This window comes from Schistocerca nitens, chromosome 3 (genome assembly GCF_023898315.1).
Source record: "Schistocerca nitens isolate TAMUIC-IGC-003100 chromosome 3, iqSchNite1.1, whole genome shotgun sequence".
In the NCBI taxonomy this organism is placed as follows: Eukaryota; Metazoa; Arthropoda; class Insecta; order Orthoptera; family Acrididae; genus Schistocerca; species Schistocerca nitens.
Genome location: NC_064616.1, coordinates 454,759,044 through 454,775,981, shown reverse-complemented (window position 1 = coordinate 454,775,981; position 16,938 = coordinate 454,759,044).

Here is a 16,938-nt window from a genome sequence, read left to right as displayed (position 1 = left end):
CTTTAAGACCAGTTCAGCTTTAAGAATACTTGTCTTCAGAAAACATTGTTTTTATAAAAATTTATGCATGCTTCACAGGGAAGTGCGTCAATGAATAATCGATCTTTTTAGCGGACACTGACCTCATGTGAAACATGGTATACATTATTTCGTATATATAATGAGACAAAAGTCTCCGTCGTCTATAGAAAAGGATGTACCATTTCACTAAGCTTGAACATTATGTCAAAACATGTGGCAATTAACGAGTGGAGTATGATATGAATTCAGAGGGAACTATTGTAGTAAGCAATGTGTTTATAGAATTTTGCGTGAATTCTTGCTGAACCATTTGGTTTGACATAACGTTCTCGTTGTAGTGAAGTACTACGTCCTTTTATACAGATGACGATACCTACTGTCTTATCATACAGACGAAGTACTATATATCATGCTTTACACGAGGTTAATGTCTGCCTAAAAGGAACGATAATTCATTGACACTCTTCGTTGTGAGGTAGGACACGGCATAATTTTTTTACACAAATAATATTGTTGATAAGGAAGTTTATTCCTAAATTTGAACTGGTCTTTAAGTAATTTATATTCCTACAGTTGTCATTTAAGCACCGAATAATAGGCTTAAATCACGATTGTGAATGTATACATTTAATGACACTTCTGCCGGATAATATTGTCATTCCTAAAAACAGAAGGTAATGAGTTTGGATGAACAATATCGCACTCCTCAATTTGTTGTTTAAACCCAGAATAACAAGTCCCAATCATATCAAGTCTATAATACAGAAGAGTGTCATCGGAATTATGAGTACACTCCACCCTAGAGGCTCTTGCAGGAATGTATTCAAACAGCTGAGGATACCCATCATGCCATTCCAGTGTTTTGTTTCACTTGTGGGCTTTAAAAACAACAATCACACAATTTACAAAATGAACAGCGAATACTAAGATCACTGTACAAGAAATAAACTTGATCAACACAAAGATATACAATACTCATGATGGAACAGAAAGGAGTACATTACTCCAGCACAGAGGTATTAAATAAACTTCTAATTAATGCAAATCAATTATTAAAGACCTGTTAAAAGTCAGAAAACAGCTGAAACTTCTACCTTTTGGGTATCTCTTCCTTGTTTGCACAGGATTTTTTTTGACAGTGTGTGTAACTACATGAACTTTGACGAATTTCAAGCATCTCTGCATATTTTCAGAATATAATTAGTCTCCAGTTGCAAATATATTTTTATTTCACTTTAGCGGTTTCGACAAATTAGTTTGTCATCTTCAAAAGCCCAGAAAATTAGGGATATCATAAATCTTTAGACCTTGACTATATGTTTATGTAAATTATAATAAATGTATTACAGAAACTTACGTAGTATTGATTTAGCATCTGTCAATATCTTCTTGACATAAGCATAATTCCATGATATGTCCAAAAAGGACATATTGTATGTGATTATAATAAACCCAGATTGAGAGATTAACAATTTGCAGTAAATGAATCACAGCTATGTACATGTCAAGCTGTTGTGTCAGCAGTAAGAAACATTTATAAAAGCATATAAAAAGTATAACTAAGATATATATAAAGAAGTTACATATACTACATCAGAAACAAACATGGCACACAGTTCTACTTTTCGATGCAAACTGATCATTCAACAATCTTTTTGAATTTAGGTGGGAATGTTCATATGTTTCAAATTTTTCCAAATGGTTCATTCTGTAGTGCTTGTCGACTGTATGCAAAATTTCCGTGTTGAGCAAGGATAGAGATGGAAGAGTGTGTTTCTCAGTTTAATGAAATTAAGAAATTTATAAGTTTTTTGAGACTCATTCTAAGAAACAACTACTTCAGTTGCAATCAGCTATATCAACAAGATGAAGGCCTCGCTATGGAGAACTGCCTGACATCTTCATTAATTATTTTGAAATACTTTTTTTAATTCCCACCCAACAGCCAATAACCTTTCTCTGTACAGACGATATCTTGATGATACCATCATTGCATTAACCCTTTCGCTGCTGTGGGCGTGTATACACCTCTTGCTACGCCGTTCGCCAGATGTTGTGGACGTGCATACATTCACTGCTTGGATTTTCCTACAGTGCTTGGGACATCTGAATGTTGTTTTTGCTATTCCTAAAAAATGTAAGTCTATAACTGCTATAGGAAATTATGAAGCAGTAACAGAAACATTCTCAACTATTTAAAATAGTGATATTATTTTATTGCACCATATGCTTTCAGTCACCACTGACACAAACCTCGAGGCAAACAATCGAATTAATGAAGGGCTGGAATCATTTTCAAAGTGGGTAGAGGATAAAGCAAAAGCAGACTTCATTTAATATGTAAAAATAAAAGTACCCAGAATATTCCAATACTAAACATAGAGCTTCGATGTGATGCAGTTATTGCTTCAGAACTGCTTATCTGAAGGGTGATGCCATTTAACAGTAAGCATGATAGCCGTGATGAAGATTATTCCCGTTATTTTGCAATAGGAAGCTCAATTTATCAGCTTCCTTTGATTGAGTTCTAGAGGCACTTCGAAATAAAGTTTAATTCTCGTTTCATGTAATGTACAATGTGTTAGTATGAGGTGTGCTTCAGAGTATATACTAACTCTTACTCATTTACCCCGCTCCTAGAATGTCCTGAATGAGACATAAGCCTCTTAAGTAACTGACTTTCAATAGCTGAGTGTATAGAACAGTCCATTCTACAAAAAGCATGATGTTGTGAAGATAGTCAGTGTTAATATAAGACATCATTGTGTTACTCGTGTAGTTCTCCATCTGTTTGATATGTCTGATGACCCTCTTTCCATTAGATAATTACGAGCTGCATCCAGGATGTCGGCTTACAAAATGGCTCTTTAGCCTCACAAGTTTTCCCCTCTCACGTCTCTTATACTGTTTTTCTTTAAATTTCTGTTTATCCAGCTGTTTCCGTTTTTAAAGGAGCACCCTGAATATCAGAACACAGAGTATCAACGTCCATCCACTGTGTTTCGTTAAATGATACCTCATCCGTTTCCGCATTGCGTCCTATGACAGCACGGTAAATGATCAGAACCAGAGGGAGTACGCTGGACAGAACCTGTGATTTACTCTCCAATTAGCCAGATACACTAACTATCTATACGCTGTCATCAAATGCTCCGACCGGGCACTGATTGCTCGCCGCCTCCTACAGTAGTACGAGAAATGTTTGTGGGAATGCACTAGAGATAACTCCGAGTTGCTTACCATTTTATCCGAACCTTTTCTGTCTCGCCGTCTCTCTCCCTCTCAGTCTTTCTCTCTCTCTCACTCACTCACTGACTCACTCACTCACTATCCCTCCCTCTCCTTTCTTGTTATTCCTACTCAGTGACCTTCCTTGGTGTAAAAACCAAAAATTATACTTCAAACAATTGCACACGGTATGTCAAGAGTGAATGGAAATATCCTAAGTGTGCAGCTTTCATTGTTTCCATGTCACAAATAGATGCACTCGAACAAAAGGTAACTGCTGCAGAACTCATTCTTTTAAATAGGTTAAGTACATCAAATGGCCAGTTTAGGTTGCTATAAGTATATGGTTCCAGGAATACGGAAGACTCAACTTGCAAAATTATTTTTTCTGACATTTTCCCTATTTCTCTTTTGTTTTATGTGACACGAACAAATTGAGTCTTGCTGATAATGAATGATAGACCATTTTAAGTGAACCAATCTAGCTAGAGCTCCCTTGAATGCAGTGTTGGCTAGACTGAAGTTGGGTACTTTATGTCATAACTAAAGAAAATAAAATGTGAATTATTGCAGTTTTCTATCAGTTTATACACTTTAAAACAGATTTAATCCCCACAGTCAGTGTTACTGAGGTTCCTAAGCCATTTAAGAACTAAAGCTTCTTCGTCAAAGATGTCCGGACGAGTTGCTTCCATATGAAGCATATAATGGAAGACGTTTGAGTGTTTATCACACAACATATGTGTCTTATTGCGTGATATCCTTTGCAGAAACCCTGGTTTCGATCCTTTGAATAATTTATGAGATATAACAATTTTTATGATCACATTATTCACGATACGCAGGTACTTGAATGTGAGCGTCATGCGCGACAGTCCTTCGGATATAGAACCCAATAACTCGAGAACGAAATGATATACCCTTCTACTCTTACTTTTAAATAAATTTTAGATGTTATCTACATTCCATTCACTGCAGTGTATGAGCTGAAATGAACCATATGCAAAGTCTACATAAGCATTTGGTGAGCAGTACAGTTGTAACAAAACCAGCCTCAGCACAGAATGCAAAGAGCACGTCTGTGGCAGCGAAAGGGTTAAAAGTAAATGCGAAGGATGTCAAATCAATTAGTGAGTCACTGAACTGCTTCCCCCTAAAATTTAATTTACATCTGAAATACAAAATCAACATAATGAACATGGTTTTCTGAATCTGAAACTGCGTTTAGTACCTGGAAAAATTAACTTTGGTATATACAGGAAACCCACCACAACAGATAACATAACTGATGCCTTTTCTTGTCACCCCTTTAAGCAAAAATTGGCGTGCTTTCACTCTGTGATCATCTTTGTTATAGAGGCGTCCCTAATCCATTTTGCTATTGCTACTGAACTGAATAACTTAAAGAACATATCGTTCAAAACTGATATCAGACAAGCTTTGCACACAAACTTTATAAAAATTAAACCAACAAGAATATAAATTCCTCTACATGCAATAAAAATGGCCTTACTGTTCGTAAATACACTACAATCCAATTTCTAGGCGAAGTTTCGTATTGTATAGCAAATTTATATAAAAAATAAGACATTAGTGTGTCTTTTACCACCAGCAGTATCACCCATTTGATCTTTATTCATACTGGCAAATCTCCAACTAACAAATTTCTCAGTCTGCAATGCAATACATGTCTGAGTTTTTATATAGAACAAACTGGGCATTTAATACACACTTTCGTGAGCAGTTGCTCAATGAAGACAGTGAGAACTGATATAACATAACTTTTGTAGAACATATCAAAATAGAGAAATACACACTTCCTCCTCCACCCTTGCTAAACATGGAAATTTATCGTCTAGCTGACAACAGCTACAAAATGAACCTTTTAGAAGAATTCCAACTTAAATTCAAAAAATTTGTCAGTCAGCTTGAATTAAAAATGTACACTATCTCTATTGTATATAATTTCTTACGGAATGTGTAAATTAGTCCATTCTTTTTGTTTATTAGAAATGTGTGCCATGTTTCTTCAAATGTATTCTATATATTTTCCTTATACTACTTAGTTATTGATTTTATATGTTTCTTGCTGCTGGTACAGTAGCTTGCCATGTACATACATGTGATTCATTTAATCCATAGTAAATTATTAATCTGTCAATATACTTTACATAAATATACAACCAAGATAGAAATATTTATAATATCTCTAATTTTGTATGCTACTTAAGATGAGAAATTAATTTGTCAAAACTGGTAAAACAAAATAGAAATATTTTGCAACTGACGTCGGAATTATATTCTGAAATTTGTACTGCAGTTGCTGAAAAGTAAGAGCTCTCGATAAAATAGTAGTTTCTGTATAAAATTACCAAACTTACGGTGTCAGTATAGAGACAGGACTTAATGACCAGGCAGTCAGCATAGTGACAATGGTTATTAGAGTTAATAAACCAAACATCAGGAAGGCTAGGAGAGTATTTTTGCTAGAAAGAGCAGATAAGCAGTAGCTAGAATCACACTTAGACAATGAATGGAGATTATTCAGTTCCAATACTATGGAAGCAGAGTAAATATGGGCAAAGTTTAAACGGATTGTAAAGCGTTCTCTGGAGAAGTATGTACCTAGTTACTGGATTAAGGACAGAAAAGATCCATAGTGATTTAACAACAGAATTCGGAAAATGATGGGAGCGCATTCTAGGTTCAAAAGAAAGCGAGGAAATGACGACAGGCAAAATTTTGTAGAGATTCGTGCATCTGTGGAAAGATCGATTTGCGAAACATGCAACTACCACTGTCATACTTTAGCAAAGGATCGATCCGAAAACCCGAGAAAATTCTAGTTCTACTTAGAATCGCTAAGCGGTTTGAAGGCTTTTGTCAAACCACTCAATGCCCAATCTGGTGTGGCAGTAGAAGGTAGCAAAAGGAAACCTGAAGTTTTAAATTTTGTGTTTAAGCATCGTTCACGCAGGATGATCGCACAAACATACCGTCGTTTGACCATTGCACAGACTACCACATGGCGGCCATAGTAATAGGCTACCCTGGCATAGAGAAGCAGCTGAAAGAGTTGAAAACAAAAAAGTCACCAGGTTCGAGTGGAAGCCCAATTCGATTTCACAAAGAGTGCTCTACGGCATTGGCCCATTGCTTAGCTTGCATTCATAGCAAATCTCTCACCCAAACCCTACCCCAGACCTACCACTGGTGAATCCACCTTCCGATGTCGCCCCGGTCATATCGGGGGTGGATTCACCTATGAAAGCTACCTCAGACCTACACTGATTAATCCACCTTCAGATGCCACCACAGAAGTATTACAAGTGCATTAACCTTTGCACCCTACCTCAGCCATAACGCAATGTGGGTCCACCTTCGAAACCTATCCTGAACGAAATGAGTGGTGGGTCCACCTATGAGCTCTATCTCAGCCCTATCTCGGACCTACCCCCCCCCCCCCCCTGAGAGAAACCAATACACAAACATACAAAAAAATAGCGCAAGTACGCTACGTACTTGCAGTTCTCCTACATTTAGAAGCTAATTTAGAATACATGGCTAGAAGTGATATCATGATCACGTGACCAGAAATGTTGGCATCTGTGATCTTTACAGTAAGTTACATATAAAGGGAGCTTTAAAATCAGGTCGCTCTGTAACAAGCAGTGGTTCGTGCGTCTGTGGAAAGATGGTGTTGGGGAGGTATATCAGTGGGTCAAACTATTTCTTTGATACGGTACTTTTAACCTGCACAGAATGGAGACACCCCACATTCAACTCCTGAATCAGCATTGCTCTGCAGTTCAACATGTGATGCGCAGAAGATTAGGTTAGCTCATACTAAATGTAGAACATACAATGTTAGGCTGGAATCTTTCAAAGGCTGGTCTCTAGCTGTTAAGCAACATCCTGAAAAATATAGTGAACTTGTTATTTTGATACCTGTGACAGCGATAATACTGTGTGTTTGCAATGTGGTGGAGGTTTGAAATATTGGGATGAAACGAATAACCCATGGCTTGAACATGCTACGTGGTTTTCCAAGTGCTTGTTTGTGCTTCTTGCAAGGGGTATAGACTTTGTAGATAATATTTGTCAGAACATGTATGTCACAATTACTGCAAACCTCCATCAAATCTTCTGAAAGCAGCATAAGAACACCATGTGATTGTGAGTGCTTCTGACAATGTCTGTGTAAAATCTGCTCCCAGGAAGGAGTAGGAGTACTGCTCCCGTGGGGTGTGTGTCAGAGACCTGTTTTACTTTGCTACTACATATTGTGAGAATAAGCATGTCTGCAGTCTCCCATTGGGTTAAATAACTTAATCCCGTCCCCCAACAGAGTACTATTGTTAACACTTGTGCTAAACGGTTCCATATGATCTGAAAACAAGTACCTTGCAACATGTACACCCCATTACGCTAGAAGCGACTTGATTCTGTATTGGAGTGTATTGCAGGTATAAAAAGAAAATGTGAGTGCTGCCTATAGTCATGTGTCATATTCCTTTAGTGTAAAGAGTAACACAACACATGTGACTGGGACAGATGGTTGAAGGTGCTTGGTTTCTAAACGTATGCACAGGTAATGATTGTGGGTAGGGCAGGGAATAGCCTTGACAGGGACAGAGAATATTGTTTATGTGATGACCTGGTAAAGACAGCTCCTCAAACTGGTGGCACTAATGTGCATTTCGTGCAACTGTTTCAGCATCATGATCGGCCTCATCTCAATGTAGCTGTTAGGTGTGTTAACATGGGACTGGGGAAGGCACTAATGCAGAGAGCATGGGTCACATTGCAGTAGTGCTAGATGAGCCTATCAGTAGATTGGGTCTCACTAGACATGGCCTGCACCTCAATATGTATGGGAAGAGGAGGCTGGCAAAGCTATAGGTGACAGTGTAGTGGGTGGTGCTGGGATCACTCATGGAAAAATTCCTGTAGTAGTTGGTGTTAGAGCTGCACCTTTCTTAGATTGATTTCAGCTGATAGGTATACCTGCTTAAAGGAAGTCCCTCTACTAAGGAATCACCTTCAGAGGAGCTCAGGCATCCAAGCTGAGAACGAATTAGCATATTTCATCAAACTATAAAGGGTATTACAGATAAAGTTAGTGAACTGCTTATAGATGTTGACTCTGACGTTATTGGTGTATCGCAGCATCACTTAAGTAATTTGACAACTCAGAGGCTTCCTTTACCGGGAAACAGATTAGCTGGCTGTTTTTCAAGGAGTTCCTTGCGGAGAGGAGTGGGCATGTATGTAAAAAGCAGTATTCCGTTTGAGTCCACAGACGTATCGCGGCACAGCACTGAACAGATATTTGAAAGTTGTGCTGGAGTAGTTCAGTTTAGTGAAACTAAACTTCTTATTGTTGTTGTTTACAGGTCCCCTAACTCTGACTTCAGATCATTTCTGCTCAAGCGAGAGAGGGTTCTTGGTTCACTTTATAGGAAGTACCAGAAATTGGTTGTATGTGGTGACTTCAGTATTAATTCTCTATATGATTGTGCAAGAAAAAGGATGTTGGTTGATCTCCTAAACTCATATGATCTGATGCAGACTGTGTTTCTTCCAACTAGGATGCAGGGGAACAGTAGCACAACCATAGGCAATATTTTTATTCATTCATCATTGCTAGATGGGCATTCTGTTAGTGAAAGGGTGAATGGCCTTTCAGATCATGATACACAAATTTTAACACTAAAAGGTATTTGTACTCAAACAAATGTCACATACAGTTACAAACTATGTAGGAAAGCTAAGCCAACGGCAATAGAGAGTTTTTTTTATCGGTACTATAAACATCCTGACACTCTTTTTCCTAAAAAGAGTGTCAGGATGTTTATAGTGCCTTTTTAGGAAAAAGAGTGTCAGGATGTTTATAGTGCCGATAACGTAGATGACAAATATAATGTTTTCCTTAACGCATTTCTCATGCTCTTTGAGAGTTGCTTACCATTAGAACATTCTAAACGGGGTACTAGCAGTAAAAGGCCGCCTGGGTGGCTGGCTGGTGGCATAAGGATATCATGTAGAACGAAGTGGGAATTATATCGAAATGTTAGAAGTCGTCACAATCAAGCTACAGTAGCCCGTTACAAACAGTATTGTAAGGTGCCTAAAAATTTCATTAGGGAGGCGAAGAGTATCTTGCATGGAAATAGAATAGCTAATTCACAGGATAAAATTAAAACCATATGGTCAGTTGTGAAGGAAGTGTCTGGTCGAAAGCACAAGGTCGACGATATAAAGTCAGTTCGTAGTAAAAATATTTCTGTTACTGATAAGTCAGATACATGTACAATATTTAACAATTATTTTCTGAACGTTGCTGGCGAATTAAATAAAAGCTTAGTTTGTATAGTGAATCATATAACATTCTTGGGACATAACTTTCCGAGATTGATGCCTGAAATATTCCTCTGTGATACTGACAAAGGGAGATTGAGTCAATAATTAAATCACTGAAGACTAAGGGCTCTCATGGATATGATGGAATGACTAGCAAAATATTAAAGTACTGTGCTGCACATATTATCTCTGTACTCAGCCATATTTGTAATTTTTACTTTAAGAATAGTCGGTTTCCTGAACTATTAAAGTAATCAGTAGTAAAGTCGCTTTACAAAAAGGGAGAAAGGGATAACGTAGACAATTTTAGACCTATTTCTATGCCATCAATCTTTGCTGAAGTTAGTGAAAAGGCTGTGTATATAATGATAATTGACCATTTTATATCACATAATTTGCTATCAAATGTACAGTTCGGCTTTAGAAGTCGTTTAACAACTGAAAATGCTATATTCTCTTTTCTCTGTGAGTTACTGGATAGATTAAACCAAAGGGTTCGAAATATAGGCTTTTTTTTTATCTAACTAAGGCATTTGATTGTGTTGATCACCAAATATTGCTCTAGAAGTTGGACCATTACGTAATAGGGGGAGCAACTCACAATTGATTCACCTCTTACTTTAATAACAGACACCAAAAGGTCGTTATTCACTGTGTTGAGAATGACTGTGAATTGGGATCTGAGTGGGGTACAGTCAAATGAGGGGTGCCCTAGGGATCAGTCCTGCAGCCGTTCTTGTTCCTTTTTTATATAAATGATAGTATTATGGGTTACTCTAAAATATTTCTGTTTGCTGATGACACTGGCTTGGTAGTAAAGGATGTCGTATTTTTCGCTCAGAAACTGACAGTTTGATATTATGTTCGGGGGTGACTCTTCTCATTGTAAATTATATTTTTCGCTCAGAAACTGGCAGTTCGGGCAATAGGTGGTGTAAGTTCACGAACCTCTTGTCGACCCCTGTTCACTGGTCTGGGTATTTTGATACTGGCCTATGAAATATATATATATATATATATATATATATATATATATATATATATATATATATATATATATAGCAGTAATCCAGGAGCTTTCAAATCAAAACTGAAGAGTTTCCTCATGGGTCACTCCTTCTATTGTGTTGAGGAGTGCCTTGAAAATTTAAGCTGATTCTTATGTTACACTGTTGATAGCGTTTTACTTAAACTTATGGCTTGACCGTTTTTGGATTCATAAACATTTTATTTTATCTGTTATTACTTTTATGTTTTAATTTCATGTACTGACACGTTCCATGACCTAGGAGCTCCTTAATTTGGTCCTACGGAACTAGACGTGTAAATATAAATAATATATTTTGGATCGAAGGATGCTGTCATATATATCAGTACCTTAAAAGGGAGAATCCTATGCACTTTAGAGACATTGTACCACTTTCCATAGTCAAGAGTAGTGTGTATATTAGAAGAAAATGGTATGGATGCAGCAGGGATATGACGTTGAAGTGGCCCATTAGCCTGTACTATTGCTATGGCCTTCCATGGATGACTACTAGCTTATGGATTTGTATAGAACGCTAGATATCTTTATCAGAATGGACATGTGCCACCACATGGTGTTTGAGCGAAACGTTTATATCTTCCTCCACTAAAAAAAATGGTTTTTAAGCTCTGATTTATAACTATGGAAATGGACTGTTCGAGTTTGATCCTGCCTAAATGCTAGCGATATGGAAGTACATTTCAGAAATCAGAAATCAAAGCCTATGGTACACTCCTTTGATTCCACTGCACTGCAAGATTACGAAGTGTGTTTTTCCATTTCTAAGCAAATTACATTTCAAAATCTGGATGGAATCTTAATGCGTGTACATGGTATGAAAGACTTTAGTTTAAATGGAACATTTGTTAACGGTAGGATGGAGTAGCACACACAGCAGCACTGTGCTTAGGTAGCATTAACTAACATTTAGAGACTATGTGACAGTATTTCGCAAATAATTGTTTTTGTATGCTTTGAATTCTACATTTATTGCATCCAAAACCTGTTGGAGTTAGCTTTCACTGATGTTAGAATGATTGAATGATCGAAATCAGAAACAGCACATCTCCATCTCAATGCTCCCAATGTCTTAAGCAAGACAGTACCACAGACCTAGTGTTACTCCACTGCAGCACATATAGCCTTCTGCAGACCACATATGTGCATGACATTTTTATGCTTCAGCAATACTCCCTGCAATGACTGACGAGCTGTTCATTTTAATGTAGGAACACCAAGCGCAATGAATATTGATACACTAACACTGCTGCTGTCGGAGACGGTAATGCCGAGACAGAATGTATCATACTTAGCCGGCCACTGCCCCTCGATATATATGCCAGTTTTCCGCACAGCTTCTCCCATTCTATTTGAATGATCCTTACCTTCGTACCTCATCATACATCTCAACTTCCACTATAACTTTGAGGCCATTATCGGCTGCTATCCAGACATTAACATGCATAGACCCTGAAAGGTCTCTACAAAATCCGTTTGATGGCACAACCTCAACCTCGATAGCCGTTTTGTGGCATGCTTTCGATTTAAATTATATTCTCAATCCAGTTTTATTTATATTTACTTATAGAGGACGTTTGGGCAGATGGCGACCCAGCAACTTAAATTTCAATCAGTTGTAAAAGTAACTAAAGTAACTTTCTTTCCGAAGAGTAGGAACCCGTGAAGCAGCTTTATATGATATTATATGTGGCGTCCACAGCCATAATCGACATCAACAACCATTTAGGATGTAACAGCAAACAGTTAGAAACATACAACCCGTTTGTGGTTAAATGATATGTACTGATGAACACTAACATCGATTCGACAGTTCAAAACTACATAACTGCTGTCCATCAATTATGTGATGTTACGTGTCTGATCAGTGCACCCGCCGTAAAGCGAAGCTCTCGTGTCGCCTCGGTGTTATCATCACTTACCAATCCCGAACCATTTTTCCACAGCTTGTATGTACAGATCAGATACAGAGATTGTGTCCTTTTGTGTGCTTCCATAAGGGGAACAGAAGCGGCGAGAACAGTATTCTGGGAGTTTTCCAAGATACATATATCTCCGGGTGGATATGTATGGTCTTCTACGACGCTCATCATTGTTCATCTAAGACGTGAATTTCACGAAATCCAAAGGGAAGTTTCCGCTAATATGCTAGAAAAGTACTTGATTTAGATGTGGTACAAGCAGATGGAAAACTTTTTCTTTTTTTTTTTAATTTCACGACTTCGATAGAAAATCGATAAATCAACTGATGTTATGAAGAATCGATTCTGTAGTATCTGGACGGAGTTATGGAATTTCTCTCACTGACACCCACTACAGTGATCAGTAAACGACAGTCTGTGCGGGTATGTTGTTGCAGACATCCGTCAGATTTGATTTAGATATTATATGGAAGCGTGTAAGCATAGCAGTAGAAGTCCAACTACCCCTCGTCATTCGATTACGAGCATCTTCGGTTGCCGGCCGCGGTGGTCTAGCGGTTCTAGGCGCTCAGTCCGGAACCGCGCGACTGCTACGGTCGCAGGTTCGAATCCTGCCTCGGGCATGGAAGTTTGTGATGTCCTTAGGTTTAAGTAGTTCTAAGTTCTAGGGGACTGATGACCACAGATGTTAAGTCCCATAGTGCTCAGATCCATTTGAACCATTTTTGAACCATCTTCGGTTGCCGTCCACATAAGTTATCTAAGAAAACAAATGGCCCCATTGTAAGACTATTGGATTATGTGAAACCACCGTCAGCATTTTCACATTATGTATGTTCTGCACTACAGGCTTGTGTGCATACGTCTGATTCAAAAAAGTTGAAAAAATTGCCCGCCGATTCAAAAATTACACTGCTCGTCTGAAATGTGTATGAAACATTCTGACTGATACAACCAAAGATCTATATCGCTAGCGCTAGTCGGCTGTTCAGTTTTGGAGAACGTCTTATGCCCTTTCTGGAGACAGTACTCTGTCCCATTCAGTCTATCAAGAGCCAGTTTAATCTACGTCAGACAGAATCGCAACTCTGAAAAGATGTGGACCAACACAGCAGAATTAAGTGTTGAGTTCCGAGATGTTTAAGCGGGAATTATGACTAAATTGAGGGTTCTTACACGCTGTAATCAAATGGTTCAAATGGCTCTGAGCACTATGGGACTCAACTGCTGTGGTCATAAGTCCCCTACAACTTAGAACTACTTAAACCTAACTAACCTAAGGACAGCACACAACACCCAGCCATCACGAGGCAGAGAAAATCCCTGACCCCGCCGGGAATCGAACCCGGGAACCCGGGCGTGGGAAGCGAGAACGCTACCGCACGACCACGAGATGCGGGCACACGCTGTAATCCAGTAACACAATCAGCATTTCAGAATCGCACTTAGTTGTGCTGAATTCTGGACATGTCCTCTTCTATTCCGCAACAAACATACATACACATACATAGTAATGACATTTCTGTAAAGGAAGATGCTAGTACGATCGATTTTAGAGCGTATTACAAACAGATATGGAACCGACCCGTAGACATCCTACTAGGATCAAAACATTTACGTATACGTCGGAGAAAGCATATCAGTATGACGTGAAATTCACCTCTTTTGCTAAAATTTTAATCGATTTAAGCACAAAGTTGGGTAATTTGGAATGGACGCCTTACGTGAAATGTGAATCGTTCTACTACCTTCCTCAGCTGTGAGTACTGTAAAGTTTAGCACCAATGTATGGAATTCTCGTTGTTGGTGTATATTTTCACTGTCCTTGGACGGTTCTTACACATTGTAATCCAGTAACGCCATTAGCGCATGATAATTGCACTTATTTGAGCTGAATTCTCATCCTGACCTGTTCTTTCCTTCCAAAAACATATGTACACATACATCGGTAATGATTTTTGCTGTAAAGTAAAGCACTAGTACTATCGATTTTAGACTGCCTTACAAACAGATGTCGAACGAACTCATAGACCTTCTAATAGGTCAGACGAAAGTGTGGCGGTATCAAGTGAAATTCGCTTCTTTCAGTAAAATTTTCATCGATTTAAGCACTAACTTGGGTGATTTGGTTTGGATGCCTTACTTACGATGTGAATCATTCAGCTACCTGTCTCAAGGGTGGGTTCTGCAAAGTTTCTCGCGAAATAAACGTCCAGCTGCCTCTCAGTTGGCTTGTAATTGGTGGAATGGAAGTGCTACATTCTCCCATAATCACGTCCGAACAGAGAGATGAAACTGAATACGCCGGTATGCTCATTATTTTGTGCATATCTCACATTGCTAACAAAAGTACCACTCTGCCCACTAATTTTTTGGGAAGCAATAGGAATACTTATACACGACTGTATTCTGAGGGAAACCCAGGTTTCCAGGCTCATACACGTTTAGGTTGGAGTAATCGGTAAACAGGTATTTTGCTATTGTTCACTGGATCAGTCTTCCCAGAATATTTCGGAAACACATCTCAGAAAGTTTCGGTTCTCAGGTGGAAGCATATTGTTCAACACCCAGGTACTTACCCGAGTGACACTTAGGCACCCAGTCCTTCTGAGGAGGATAGGACGGCTTTTGCGAGTCTGGAACCATTAACAGATGAATGCTCTGATTTCTGGGGAAAGACCGACACAAAATAATATCCATGTTACTGTTGGATGCTGCTGCTGAAAGGGATGTACTGCAAGTATTACTTCTCTCTGCTGTAGGTGCTGTCTGTGAGACGGAAAGCTTTTTGCACTAACAGTAGAATGCTTCGACTTCTGGCGAGATAGCCATATTATTATCGAAGGCTGCTGCTGAAAAGGCTGTTTCTTAACAATTATTCTTAACAATGGGAAGGGTAGAGAGCTGCGTCCGAAATAACCCAGAATGGACTTTGTCTGTGAAAATGATTGATAGTGTTCTTTATTTGCGGACGAAGAGGACCACTGGCTGCGTAGCACACTCAAGTATTCGAAAATATCCAGTTGTTCGCCCCCTGCAGTTCTGTGTCTGTTATTCAAGATCGGCGCCAGCCGATAGAAGAAGAAACTGCACTGGAGTCGATAAGAGGATCCAGCATTAGAGACAGAATTTAAACGACCTCTGGAAGACTTGAGTTTCAAATAAAGCAGAAGGGATAGATAACATTCCATCAGAATTTCTAAAATCATTATGCGGAAAAGGTGACCAAATTACTATTCAAGTTAGTGTGAAGAATCTATGAGACTGGTGGCATCAGACTTTTCGAGAAATATCAATCACATAATTCCGAAGATTCAATAGCAAACAGGTGTGAAAACTATCGCAAAGTCAGTTTAACATGTCATGCACCCGAACTGCTGACAAGATTAATATGCAGAAGAATGCAAAAATAAACCTGAGGATCTGTGGTGACATGACTTCGATATGTAAGACAAATTACATCCACACATAAACATCTGTTGGGTACATGACACAGTTGTGTGAATAACTACGTACTTCCATTGAAAAATTGTATTTCACTGAAGGCTGCTGATGGTTGATTAACAACTACAGCATTGAAAACATACATTTCAAAATCAGGGTGACATAAATCAGAAATGTATATGTTGTAACTCATATTAATATCCACACATAGTTGTTTGAACACTTTTGATAGGATGGTGTTACGGGCGCATGTGCCGGTTTCGTCGGTATACTGGTGTTCCGTCTTTTCGAAGGAATGTATACTCAAGATCTGCCCACTAATTTAGTGGGAACCAATAGCATCGCTTCTACAAGGGGAAAACCCTAGTTAGGAGGTTCAGACACGTGAGTTGGTGCTGTCCCACAAATACAGGTGAAATAGCAACCAGTTCTTCTTCTTCATCTTCTTCCTCCAGGAATGTTCACCAGTCCTCGGAAACTGTGTTGTCAGCTACATCAAAGCTGGTGCATAATCCTCAGGGGTTGGGCATTGCTCACAAGGTCAATGTTTCAGGAATGTCTTTGTCGGCGTTTTGAAGCAATTGCTTGTGTGTGGAGACAGAAAACTCACCGTTCTTTGTTGTGTTCGCCTGTCATTCTATCAAGGCTTTTGAAGCTGCCGCTACAGGTCTGCTGTACCAAACATGTTGGAAGACTGCGTGGTTCTCAAGGAATGAACATCTTTCAGACATAATGCAGGAAGTAAATTGTTAAGTGAGTACTCCTCCCAGGGATATCTTTGATGCAACCGCTGGAAGCTAACAGATGATATCAAGGTGAGACCGATACAAAGGCGAGCTATTTCTGGTCTGCAGATAAAGCGGCATGTGGGTGCCGCAGTGGTTTCTCACGAGACCACGCCTGAGCGTAGGTGCT